Raw genomic sequence first — 15,431 nt, forward strand, 5'->3', positions numbered from 1 at the left:
TTGTATTGGTCCCCATTTCCATGGTTCATTCTTTTTTGTCAGTTGACTTAATATGCTGGTTAGCTGTGACAGATCTCGGATGTATCGTCGATAAAAATTGACAAAACCTAAAAAAGCTTGGATTTGTTTTTTGTTTTTAGGTGGTTGAAATTTCTGCACTGCCAACACTTTGTCGGGATCCATCGTAATACCTTGTTCGGAAATAATGTGTCCAAGGAATTTGGTTTTTGTGTTCAAAAATTGTGACTTTTTGACATTTATTTTCACGTTATGTTCGAGGAATACTTTGAATATTGTTTCCAGATGCTGCATATGTTCTTGGAAATTTTTTGACATTATATGTATATCATCGACGTATAGCGCGGTGAACTGTAGAATTTCAGGACCTAAAATTTTGTCCAATATCTTTTGAAATTCTGCAATCGAATTTACTAATCCAAAAGGTAGTACACGAAATTGGTAGTTTCGTCCCCTGTATAAGAAAGCGGTTATTGCTCTGCTTTTTTCTGCCAGTGGACACTGCCAATATCCGGCAGTAAGATCAATCGAACTTAAATACTTTGCTCCTTGGAACTTCATAAGTATTTCGTCTATGTTCATTGGGCATTCTCGATCGGGTATGATTCTCTGGTTGATTTTCCTGGCATCTAAGCATAGTCTTATCGATCCATCTTTTTTTTCTATCCCTATAATAGGTGATGACCATGGTGATGTTGATTTCTCTATGATTTCCAAATCCAACATTCGTTGTATTTCGCGTTCCATCTTGTCTAATTTAGACATTGGTATCGGATACGGTTTCTGGTATATGGGTTCTCCTTCGGTTATATTGATTTGGCATTCGTACTTGGATATTTTGCCGGGGTTTGGTGAAAATACTTCCTTATACTTTGTTAGCAAATCGTTGAATTCTTCCTTTTCTATTGGGCTTAGCATGACTTTGTTCTTTTGGTCTTCTTCTTCTTCTTCACATATCATTTGTATGCTTTGTTTTCGTCAGAATTTCCCTCTGATTGTTTTGTCTTTGCTACAAACATTGTGGTATACTCTCTCTCTTGGATTTTCCACAAAACTGTTGTGTTCTAAAATTGATCTGAGCGTGGTATTGGTTTAATACATCCGCTCCGATGATTCCTTTTTCGTTTAAGTTTTCAACTTGTACAAAACTGGCAAAAATACTGACCTCTCCTATTTTGCATTCACAGAATATTTGTCGCGTTACTTTGCATATTTTTCGTCCTATAGCATTACTAATTTGAATGCCGTTCACAGGCAGCATCGGTATTTTGTCGTTTTTTTGCTAATATTGCGTCCACTATTTCTTTTGTAAGCACGCTTATCGTCGCTCCGGTATCAATTAGTAACTCTATTTTTTCCCCTTCCACCTCACATAGAATATATGGACTGGCTGATTGACTGTTCATTGGTACATTATTTATTACGTGTGTCGTATCTTGTTCTTCTGGTAATCTTATTTCTTCTGTGGCTAGCTGACTGACTCGTTCATTTTGATTGCTTCTATTTTCTTCATTGTTATTGTTTTGTTCTCTATAATTTCTATTTGTTGTACGGTTATTACCACTCCACTGTGGTTTTCTGTGTTCTTCCTCTCCTAGCATTTTCATCGCTGCCATAATTGTCCTTTCTGGTAGTGATACTAATATTGCACGTAAATACCCGGGATAATGATTTGCTATGCTTTTTACTATTTCTTGTTCTGATAATCGTGGTACTTCTAAATGACGTAGTTTTGTGACCCATGCTGAGAAGTGCTCCCGATAGTTTGTTTGTTGTGGTATTTGATTTGTATTTAGACATTGACTCCATATTTGAATCTGTATCTCTCTTGACCAATATTCATCAATGAATGCTTTTTTAAACTCTTCATAGTTGCTCAGCTGAAAACGTATTGTCGAAAACCAATTGTACGCCGTTGACCTTAGACAGTCACCTACAACGATTATTTTTTCACCTACATATATTTGTTTTATAGCGAAATATTCCTCTAGTCTATTGATAAAATCTTTTGGGTGCATGTCTTTGTTGTTACCAAAAAATACTGGTTTTGTGATTTCCGTTGTATGGAACGTATTTTGTTGTTGTACACAGTTACTCGCATATTTTTGTGCGCTGGCACAATTTTTTTCTATTTCTGTTAATTTTTCTTTATACTCATTTTCTACTGTCCTTATCTTTTCTTGGCAATCTTCTTTTATTGTTTTTATCTCTTGTTTTATTTGATTCATGTACTGTTGCCATTTTTGTTCTACTTCCAATTTGAATTCTCTTAATTCATCTTCGATTACTGATTTTCTTCTCGGTCCCATTTTGTAGATGTAGACTCTTCGGGTAGTGTTGAACGCGATTTATAAAGATGTAGATCCTCGCAAAATCGAGCTCCTTAGTTGGGCGCCAATGTAACAAAATTGAACACGTATTTGTTCTCTTTATTTATTAACTTTTATTTCGATTAAAATTTATACATTGATAAGTTCACATATAAATTATAATTTTCTTACTTTTAAGTTTGATAATAGGCTATTTCTTTGTAATAGATATTATTAAAGGTTATTACACAAAATATAAACTTTCAAAAACAAATTTGCCATGTCGATTTGAAGAAGACGAATAACATGTATACAGATGTGACATCTTTTTAAAAGATGACAGAAATCAATCATCAGTCATTTACAATTTTTCAAAATATGTATAAAAAATAAAAATAAAAAATTAATTACCTTGGTTTAGTTTTAAAAAAAACTTCTGTTTTTTATATCATTTTGTAGGTATTCGATCACTGTATTGAAAATATACATATCATATATCGTATATTACGCATATTATTGTCCGTTGTAAATATAAATAAATAAATTATGATATTCAAGAATATTATATCATTAGTCATTATAATGTCATATTTATTTCTATGATTATCGTTTTTACAATTTTTTAGACAGTGTCCACTGTCCATTCACATATCGAATCACTTGCGCAATAGGTTTATCGACATACATCCCAATGTTATAATATCGTTTATTCGTGTCTAGTGTCTACACGTTGAAATAATAATAATAAAAATATGTTATAAATTGATATCGTGACTATGATACATACACACACACACACACACATATATATATATATATATAATACATACAAAACATTTATGCACTCAATAATATTATTGTATGCTGCCATACAGTGCACTAATATTATTAGATTTTTAAACCGAAACAGCGGTTAGAATATGTATTGTTCGTGTTGTACCGTTATACCTACGTGCACGCGTCGTCTAGACATGAATATTGGTAAAATAATTATATTATTATTGTAATGGTCAACGGGGAATATTGGAAAAAATAAACGTCGTGACCATCGAATGTGTCGAGTTAGATTAGTTATTTTACTAGCGAAAAAGGTTTATTTTTCGTTTTTGTTTTTAACTCGTACCCACTTATGTATGGTACAAATGAATAAATGCATATAATTATTCTCATGAAAAGTGGACCGCTATATTATAATATTCCATATATATTTACAATACGATATTCCAATTTTATATTAGTTTTAAAATCAAATTAAATAAACTACTTATCAGAAATAACTCGAAACATCAAGTTTACATTCTAACCAGTTGCGTGATTTTTATTATTATTATTTTTTATCACGATGAGGAACAAGAGGGTTACAATGATATTATGTTTATATAAATAAATTTTAAAATATTATATGTTTTATTATTCAGTGATCTCGTTATCATATTACATTCCTATATGTATGTGTGTGTGTACGTGTACGTATGAACAAAAACCACTGTTTTTTTTTCTTTAAATTAACAATAAAATATCGGTTTTAAAAAAATATTTTATTTTATAGCATCGCATCTACACAATCATATAACCTTGTTGCCAGAGTTGCGACACACGGAGTTTCAATTATTTGGAGTCAAGTCTGACTGATTAAGTTCCAGTTGGCCTCTCGTTGCCGCAGCTGGAAATGAAGCTGTGCCAACAAACACGTATAATATTATTATTATATATTATATTATATACTATATATATATATATATATGTTTAAGTAAAAAAAATTCTACCACAATTGATCGACAGATTTTTGTGATTTTTGTATCCTCGCGTAGCGAGTTTAGCATTATAATTATTTACACTGTATAATATAATAAACACACAAGTGTAAAGAAACAAAAATGTTTTACCATATTAAAGATACACAGTAATACGATAAAAACTATAAAACTAAGTACATTTTTTAATATGTTTTTAAAGAACATTTTATTGTAATAGTAAGATAAAACTTTTGAATTATCGTTTATAACAATACATTATTCTCTGCGTGTGTATAGTAGAGTACAACAATAAAGCTTTATACTTCTAATAAAGTTCGTCTTCAGAAACTTTTAGAATAGTTACTCTTTAAATGTAAGTCACATGTAGTCGAGCATTTTATTTTTATTTACGCATGGAAATCAAAACTCCATAAATACTTCTTTACGTAAATACTTTCCGTAAATACATTATACGTAGTGTTTATTTTATTTTGTTGAATTTAAATCACCTCGTACTTGTACAGTTGTACGTCTATGATAATTTAGGAATAGCTTCCAAACAATCTTAATCGATTCAAATACTATTGACGAAGTAAAGAAAAAAAACATTTAAAATTGTTTCATATCATCGGTCGATGGTTAATACCGTTGCTGTTGAACGGCTTTCAGTTTTAAAATATAATATAAGTACATGAAAAAAAAACCCCCGTTCGCCAGGAAGAAGTGGAAAGGAAACTTCACACGTTGAAATTTATTCTCTCATTTAATATGATCGGCACTCTGTTACAGGAATTTCTTTTGGTCGAATCGAAAATAGGTACTAGCCATGTACGTACGTGTGGAATTTCAAGGGGAAAAAACCTACGTCATTCTGAAGGTATCGTGACAGAAGTATCAATACACTTGGAGGTCGAAAGGGCATCGGTATAGATTTATTTTGTAACTTCTTTTACTCGACTTATATTTTTTTTTCCCTCAAGTCCGAACGCAATCAGTTAAGTGATTCATTTTGACAATGAGAATGAATTTGATGGAAAAAAAATCATTTTTTTTTTTAAAGTTACGAATGTTTTAGGAAATCAATAATTACATAGAATTTATGAATAGATTAGCTGTTCAAAAACTTTGACGTGTTCTTGGTTAAAGTTTAAAATGTAATTAAATTAATATTCAATGTAGTATAATAATATTACACACACATTTTATTGTATTATATTGTATTCGATTGATTTTCAAATAAATGAAAATTAGACAGTTATATTTTATTGTTAAGTACCCATGTAGGTACATACACAAAATAAAATAAAATAATAAATCAATTAAAATAATATACAAGACACTAAAAGTCACAAATATTTAAAAACAAGTTTATTTCTATAATATGCGGACAATGCGAGTTGGAGTTTCAGTAAAAAAAAAAACAAAATATACGTACACACTATATATATTTATGTATTCTGTAATCTGTTTATAACCATGGATAAACGCGACATGATTCCGATGTAGGTACATTATGGTTGATATTAATAATAAATAACTGATTTTCACTGGATATATACTATTTATGACGCACTACGTCATGTCAATACTACAAAAACGTAATTTAAATTTTATCCACGTAGGTATTTTATAACGATCCGGATTATGAAACACACGTGTATCATTATTGTAATAATAATATTGTAAAACTTCTAAAAATAGTTTAATAGCTTTGAATAGAAAGAAACCGTATTATCCATGTATAACCAACATATTTAAATCAAATGTATCTGTTTAAAACGATTTTTATTACTTAATGTTGTATTAAATTACCACCGTTGTGGCGGTACAAAATTCAACCGAAAATGCATGTCCTCAAAGATAATTACATAATTGGGTATTTAGACCCATTATCGTAGGCAGTAATTATTATTCGTATCGCGTTCGCAGGAAATTAAGCTCGTGCAAAGGACTTCGCGAGACTTTATCGCGTCAAATCACCGACACATTACTGATAAATGGTTTCCGATTTTAAGTTTGCTAGGCATTTTACATTAATGTAAAATAAAAATGAAATTATATCGTCAGCGATACAAAATATTTATACGTCTTATAATAATACATATGAAGGTACATTAATTTTTATAAGTTTCAAATTCAAGTAGACAAAATTATAATTTCAGTGACGTATAGCTTATATAATTTTACATTTTAAAAGTGTAACTAGTATTAAATGCATTTTTGAATTTTGGTATACTCCAAAGGAAAATCTTCCTCCCTTTATATTAATTCACCTAAACAAATACTGAAATACAACTACTTTCAACAAAATATATTTATTAAGTATAGGTATAATATTCCATAATCCTGCATTCTATTGATTTCTGTGACCTATTATTACTAATATCAAACATCTATCTAACTGTTACACAAATTTTTACATAGCAAAAGTTCTAAAAGCTCTGTGCAGCAGAGCGGTCAACTTCGCTTTAGAGATAATTAAGGGAGGGATGACTTACAAAATTTTAATTAGTGCTTAAAAATATTTTACTTGGAAATGACAAAGTTGCAAGATTTTACATAAATAGGTATGTTATCTGTGTTTAAAATTTGTGAATAATTGTTCTGTATTATAATTATGTATGGCTTGTTGAAAATTTTACTTACATAATACTTATATTAGCAAATAGAATTCGAAACCATAACAATAATAACTTGATTGATATCACATAAAATAAAAAATAAACGTGACAAAAACCAATGCAATAACTAATAATATTTACTTTTATTATAAATAAAATGTCCCGTCTCTCCTAATAATATTATTTAACGTCCTAATCGTGCGTGTTGTCAATTATCGATTCTATAATAGTGTAGTAAGCACAAGGCAACACTATTACAATAATAAGCTATTCCTACCTCCAATGAATCATCGATTAAAGGTGAAAAAGTGCGTAGGAACAATTGCTGAGGTATGCGATGTAAATAAAAACAGCCCTTTGTTCAGTCAGCAATAAAATCATGAATTACGATTTTTCCCATACGATTCCTTGCACTATTATACGAATTCACATATAATGGTGAGGGGTATTTTTACCATTCGATGCTCTTGCAAGTTACCGGGCTCTTGAGGAGCCCACGCGAAGACGAGACGAATAATTTTAAGATATTATATGGTTTTTACAATACACTTTGATACTTACATTAGTCATGTATACATGCATATTATTATATTATTATATCGATTCTCATAACATTCTTATTAGTTTGTCGAAACTGAGTAAAACGTTTATTGTTATACATGTGCCGAGTCCTAATAAACAGCACATTACTAAGATTTCTACCAAAATAATAATAATAATAATAATAATAATATAGTTGCCCTTAAAATTGTTTAATGCCCATTAATAACAATGCGTTAGAATAAAGTATACAATACATGATCACTAAAAATTACTGTGGAAAATATTATATCATTCGACTTTTTTTGAAAATTGTTATGCATTATTAATATTATTATCAATTACAGTCTTGGAATGGTTTAGTCATCGACACAATAATTATACGTTTATAAGCCATACTTTATGTAAAAACTCAATTATGCACAGATATCGGTTTCCTTATGTTGTGCCATGTCAATACCGACGATCGACTAAAAACATGGCATCTGAAAAATCGATACGAGGTAATAACTTTGTTTTAAATTAATAAATGAATCGCATAATATTTACAGACATGTGAATATTTTTGTGCACGAACTGGAGATATAGACAACGATAATGATGAATTATCGACCATAGTATACGTAGATTTCCCATACTGATACAGTATAATATTAGATGGTTGGTTTTCTTGCAAATATTTCGTGACACAAGTCCAAAAAGCACGAACGTCAAATCAATATTCGAATATTTACCTATTTATAATATCTTTTCGTCTTTGATCAAACAATATTTATAATCATACAGTAAGAACATATTTTCGTTTAGTGTTGTATACTTAGGACAATAACATTAAAAATAAATTATTATAATTATAACAAAACTTAACACATTTAAATAAATTATGATTTGTTACTGTCCATATAAATGTGATATTGAATTGTCTTCAAATTTATTCAATCATTTTGAACTATTTAATAGTAATATTAATTATATTTTATTATGAAATACAATAAATATTGTCCATTTATTAATTATTATTATTTGAATTTATTGAACTGTTGAAGTCTTGAGCATAAATGATAAACATATAATAGGGTTATAACAGGATATGCCAGGAGAATCGTTAAGTTAGGGAAACTTTGACACGAACAACTCTTACAAATTAACTACCTACTTTAATTAAGTATATTACGGATATTTAGAATAATTTAAACCAATAGAGTTTCTCGGTATTTAAATATATGTATAAAACGTTGTTAAAAATGTATGATTTGAAAATATAATAAAATAAAAAAATAATTCTTTTTCTTGCAGTACTTTTCCTTCTTGTAAATAATATGATTAAAGCTATAATCATATTAAATTATTTCAGAACCGATTAAATTGGATTTATTTTCCTTGCATATTTTATTAATTTTGTATCGCTTCGTAAACTCTTAATATGATATTTCAAAAGTAAAACTATTCTTTTTTTAATTAAACTCAAAATTAAATCAGCGGCTTCTATATAGGTTTCTATGCACCTATTAGGATATAACACAGAACACAACATACTATTGAACATAGTGTTAAACATAAGCTGTGATGTAGAAATAAAAATAAAGTATAAGCTGGGTCTATATTTTTATTGTTTCAGTTCTAAAACAATATTTATATAAAACATACACGGCTATCAGTTATTGACATTACTTCCAAACAATAACCGACTGTATTGGTGGGTAGTGTTGAAATCGATTTTTCACTAACATTATCGTCTTGTAAACTACATTTATAATAACGTCTCTCGGGTTGTAAATAAATTAACAAATATAAAATGAAAACCTACTTGGTTCTGACGACCGATTGATAACTGTACTATCTACTATGATGTTTTCAATCGACATTGCTAATATTTACAAATGCCTGCGTGGGTGTATTATTATATTGATTAGGCGTATAATGAACACAGGCACTGTACCCCTTTACACGATATTATGTATATATTACGAGGATATAATATGCGTGATTTTGACCATATCGGTTATAATATTATACGTGGCTGTGACACTGATGCCTGTCTCTATTCCTAAATATTACAATGTACTTTGCTAGAAAAAACTATAAAGGTTTGTCTTTCGTGCAATGTACATTGTACTTGCATTGCTGTATGCTTATAACATACTATTTAACTGTTGAAACCCACCGCTAAGCGTTATTACGTAATGGAATCAAAATATCTATACCTATCGAACGCCATCGAGAAATACCTAAAAAAAAAATAATAATAATAAATTGAAAAGACATGATGTAGTGTGATGATGTTATGAATCGAGGTGTTCGACGATGTTAAGTAATAATTGGCCATTTCCCCGTTAAAGATACACGAGAAACAATTCGAATACATATTATACTAAATTGTTAGTGGCTGCATAAAAAAAAAGTGTCGCGAGTGGGAAAATAGGATAAAAAAAAAATTTAAATAATACACTTACGCGTTTAACTAGTTTTCAGACTACATTATTGTTTACGACCGGATTTCGACAAATCAAAATATTGTGCGATGTTTACTAATCGGTCGTAAACTCGTAATACTTATATACATAATATTATATTATTATTTTTAGATATGCATATTTCCACCTGTCGATTGACAGAGTCGCCCGTCGTCTCGCCACCCGTCGTATCGCGTGCGCGTACAGGTACCATAATAATATTATTATCATTACCACCTCGTAAACGTGGTTTGGCACTTTAACAAAACGTCTAGCGATGCGGCGGCGTGTCGCGGTGTACACGTAAACACGGTCATCTTCTTCCATCTCCGCGGTCTCGGCGCCGCCGTCAGAAAATCGAACGCCTTTCGTCGACGACGGTAAAGTCCCGTTTTATGCTTGTGACAAAAATATTAAGTACGTTACAGAGCACAATAATATTACCACGTTCCCGCGATTCCGAGCACGCGGCCCGTCAGAACGATGGCTAAGCCGCGTGCGGCAGCGTAGGCTTAATAATATTATTATATGCGCCGTCGAGTTAATATTATGATCACACGACATAATATTTTTATTATTTTATTTACAGGACGGCTTGGGCAGTGTGACGTTTGCGATACGTAGGTACTTACTCACTATAATATTATACAGTCACTCGTAATGTTTTTTGTTTTATACGATTCGCGAGTACATGTGTCACACGATACACATACCTATTTTGTATTTATGTGGCATTACACCTGTATTATAATGTACTTTATATTATCCTAATGTTTTCACGGCTAAAAAAAAATTACGCGTATAATTATCCACAAAGCGGAATACTCGTTCGAATATAATATTATAATGCTATAAGTATATATAATAATGTATGATATTAATGTAATACGTATATAATAAGGTATAATATTAATGAAAGACGTGAAAACATCGACCGAGAACTAAACATAATGTTTTTTTTTTAATACTTATATGATAAGTTATAAGTAGTGCCGGGATTCATATGCAAATGCATATTTCCATATTTTTTATAGTCATATTATAGACTTTGAATTCTATAATTAAAAATCTATACCTACATTTCATAATGCGTATACATTATAATGCGAAAATGTATTTTTGTGTATTACATAATATTAAAATCCACATATTAATCTACATAACAACAACATAAAAAAACACACATAAATCATAAACATACTTAAACAAAATTAAGGAATTTTTCTTTATTAAAAATGTTAAATAACCATGCTCCGTGACAATTGCATAACTTTTTAGTTCGAAAACTTAAAAACCTATTTATAACGCAAAATCAAAAATAGTTTTTTTATATTGCAAAAGTGTCAATATAATTAATAAGCTCTAGTACATCATACAGTTCTGTACTTGATTGATAGGCAGTGATCATTTCATAATATGGTGATTATATAAACATCTATTATAAGTACCATAAACTTTTGGTTCATTTAATAAATAAACACATTCTGAAAAACTACCAACAGATTGGAAACACAAAATTAAAAATACTTATTGCCGTTAAAAAAAAATAGTGTATCCAAAGAGTTAAAAATATTACTGAAATATAAATGTTTTTTATTAGAACAAATTACCGCGAATAGTGTTAAAAAGAAATTTTAGTTTTAAAAAAATTATAATAATTATGGAAAGTTTTGAAAAAATATTACATTAAACCAGAACTATAATTAATGATGTATTATTATATTTACTATTTTACTATTAGATACGAAAGTATGGAATGATTGTATTTTATTTTATAGTCGAGTGCCAGGAGAAGAGATTATCTGTTTTTAGACGACTCGTGCCTTCCAGGCGCTGTGTTGACGGTGGCACGGGTATTGGATGAAAAATAATAACAAAAAACAAAGGAAAAAAAAGAAAACATCTACAAAACTTCGGACCAACGCATTTAATGAAAATAATAATATAATTAAAGTGCGTTTACGTTTCTTTGTAAGTATTATTATCATATTATTATTCATTTTAATATTTTGCCTATATAAAACGCGTGTGCAATACTGTGCATATTCATTGTTTATAATAATTCACGTACGGCAAAGGCAAACAACGAGGGATACTTCGCTACAACCACCACACACAGCCTTAGTCATCGTCGTCATCACCATACACCGCACCGGAGTGGGTGGGTATATTTAATATAATATTAAATAATATTATTATTATAAACGTGCATAAAACTTTTGCCCACGCAATGCATTAGAGAGTCGATGTGTATATTTATGTGTACTGAAACGGTATACCTATGTACAAAATATTTTAATAATATTATTACAATATAATAAATATTGTGCATGACTTCCAGTCGCATATTATTTATATATTTTATAATGCACATATATAAAATAACGCAATGCTGTATGGTCCTACGTACTGCGCACTGGCGCCCTAAGTGTGATATTCGGGAATGAGGCAGCAATGCAAAATTAAATTCTGTATTTCATTTGTAGATAGGTTAAGTTGCATTGGGTTAGGTAAGAGTATACGGACATATACCTGTACAGAAAACTGTTAAGGGCTGAATGCTTAGCACACCGTACACTATTTATTATAACTATTACGAGTAAGTACATTACATATATTTATATTGAAGTGGAAAATTAGCTAATTTAAATTTTTGGTATCATACTAAATTAAATAAACAATTAAAATACATGCGTTGGCCAGCAAACAATAATCAAGTCTTGAACACAACAATTTATTTGCAGGGTGGCATGTTATTCTGGTATATATTCGTAAAAAGGAGGGGTGTAATTAAACTGGTGTTTCAAATATTACAGACCAATGAATCCTAGAGTTCGAACTTCCATTTTATTCATTAATTATTTTATCAACTAATAACGCTTTTATGATAGTTTCGCATTATAATGATAACAATAAAAAAAACAGCACTATGAAAAAAACTTTTCATAGCGTTTGGTAAATTATAAGTGCGTCAAAATATTAAATATAAATTGAAAAAATGTTGGTTGCACTATTGAGGCTACCAAAAAAAATCCTGCGGTGCATGTGTATATCTTTAAGGTATCTTAAACAATATTTAACGTTATGCATTTTGTTTAATATAGATTTATATAACTAAGTACCTACCTAATAGGCATTATCGTGTTATCGTCTAAGTTGTTGCATCATCACAAAAAGTTTAAAATTGTAATCAATAAATGCAATTATATAATATACTATGTTGAAATTTAATAACATTCAATGAACAATTTACTTAGATGTAAATATTTAATTGAAAAAAATATAACTTCAATCAATTTTAAGCTTACCTATTTATTTTTTGAATATGCATTTATTTTAAAATTATAAATATAATAATGCAAAGCCAATAAAGTTTAGACATTAATACATAGGTAAAATAAATATAGTATTTGATAATAATATAATTGGTTACATTTATAGACAATAACAACTAAAAACCACAGTAATAACTATTGTAGAATATAGATTATAAATTTCAAAAAATGGATTATATGTATATAAAGAAAAAATCATGTTTTACTAACATTTTTATATATCTACAGTTAAAAATTCATACATTAAAAATCACGTTTACGCTTGATCAAATTATGAATTTTAATAATTTTTTTATATATATATTTTACATTAATTTAATAACACTGGTTGAATCCTGATTATGAAGTATGTAGAATGAAAAAAATACAATTTTTTCACAAGGGGATACATATTACGGAACTTTGAACAATTAAAAAAGAAAGAGAGAGAGAACTATTGGTTATTATCGAGACCCTCATCATGTACGGTTGGAAGATTTTTGTAAAAATTAACCAATAATAAATCTTAAAATTAATTTATATAAATAATATTAATATTAAAATAAAGACTTTTGTAATTTTAAAATGTGAATGTTTTTAAAACTTTTATAATATGTTCAGAATGAAAAAAAATGCATTGTTCTATGTTATTATTGCGTTATTATAATTTATAAAATTAATGATTTCAAAAACACAATAAGAACGGCTTCCTTACGCTTAACACAAAGTATTTATTTGAGTAAAATTATAAATCCTTGCATTGGATAAATACCTAATACATTTATTGAATAGTTTAACTGATAGTCCTTAATTTATAATGTTTAAACAAAAATGTTATAGTTTTTTAAACAAAAATAATGTGAATGACTAGTAAAAATGTTTCTTTTACTATACTATATTTTAGATTTTATAACATAAATGCACCTCAAGTGAATAGTTTTTATGTCCAGGTCAAGTTTGGACAATATTTATATTATAGAATTGTAACACTTTACACATGTGTTAAAATGTTCATTTACTACTAGGTTTGTGTACTTATTTTACAGGTCACTTGACCTGAGTCATCAAAATAATGAACACCGAGTGTGTGTATATTTTTTTCAATCAAATATTAAATTGACAAATATAAATAAATTATATGTACCCTCTTTTCAATGTATCCACACGTAACTATTTTAAATATTTATGATGAATTTCGATTAAGCTATTATTTGTTTAATATTTTTAGTATTTCTTATAGCCACAACATTCTTGACGGTGTTCACTGGAATTGTATCGATTTTTTTTTTGCACAATTTTGACATTTAAACAATATATTTGAAAAGCAACCTTTAGATAATTTTTAAAAAAGATTTTGGTAATTTTTGTAATTTTGAACAAAAGTGAATAAAACTTGTAAATAATAAAAATATAGTTAAGTGGGTAACCGATATGTTCTACAGTAGGCATTAGTTATCAAAAAATTATACAACATTTTTATATGAATAACTGTAATGCATGTTTTAAATTTAATTTCAACGATAAATTATTGAATAAACGATTCTAAGAAAAAATGGTCTATCAACCTATAAGAAAATAATTTGTTATTTTATTAAATAAAAAAAAAAATTTTATCTTGCAAGTTTTGTAAATATCCAATTCTATCAAAATTTTAACTTCAGACGATCATAATCTTTAAGTTTTTTGACCGAGAAAAATGTTTTTATTAATGTTTAAAGAAAAAAAACTAAAATAAACCGAATACAGGAAATCGAGGTTACCAAACAATTATTATAATAATATAGTATAAAGTATTAATATATTCACTAGCTAATATGAGTTTCTGTATTTTTTTACTTTTTTTTTTAAATTTACTGAGAACTTTTTTCTATTAAAAAAATAGTATTTTTAGATACATGAAAAATGCATAAAAAATATGCACCCATCATTATTATACATTTCTCTGTTTAGAATCTCTAATAAACTACAATATTTTTAATAATTAAAAAAAAAAATAGCAGTAATTTTACTACAAAGTTATATTGATGTTTTAAAAAGTCTAATTCATTTAGTTTTACGTGTGGTAGTGTTTTTAAATTGGTAGATTACTGGTGTACCACATAATATTTTAAAAGACAATAAAGTCTGACTCCATAAATACTTAAAACACGGTTATTAGGATTTGAATACTTTACAAATTTTAAATATGTTTTATGTTTACAATTACAAAATATAAAATGACCAGGCTTACTTTACTAGTATCTTATATATGAATCCCAAATACAATTCAGTTCTGTTATAAATGCTCATAAAATTCATCAATATAATAAATCAATGTATTTATTAAATGTCTGTTTTGAAAACAAAATAGTGAAAGCCACTGGTTTAGATAAGTTTGTTCACTGTAGTAACTCACTGGTAGTTCTCAATAATTATTAATTACAAACTTAAACAAAAACGT

The sequence above is a fragment of the Aphis gossypii genome, chromosome X, assembly GCF_020184175.1.
Source record: "Aphis gossypii isolate Hap1 chromosome X, ASM2018417v2, whole genome shotgun sequence".
Classification (NCBI taxonomy): Eukaryota; Metazoa; Arthropoda; class Insecta; order Hemiptera; family Aphididae; genus Aphis; species Aphis gossypii.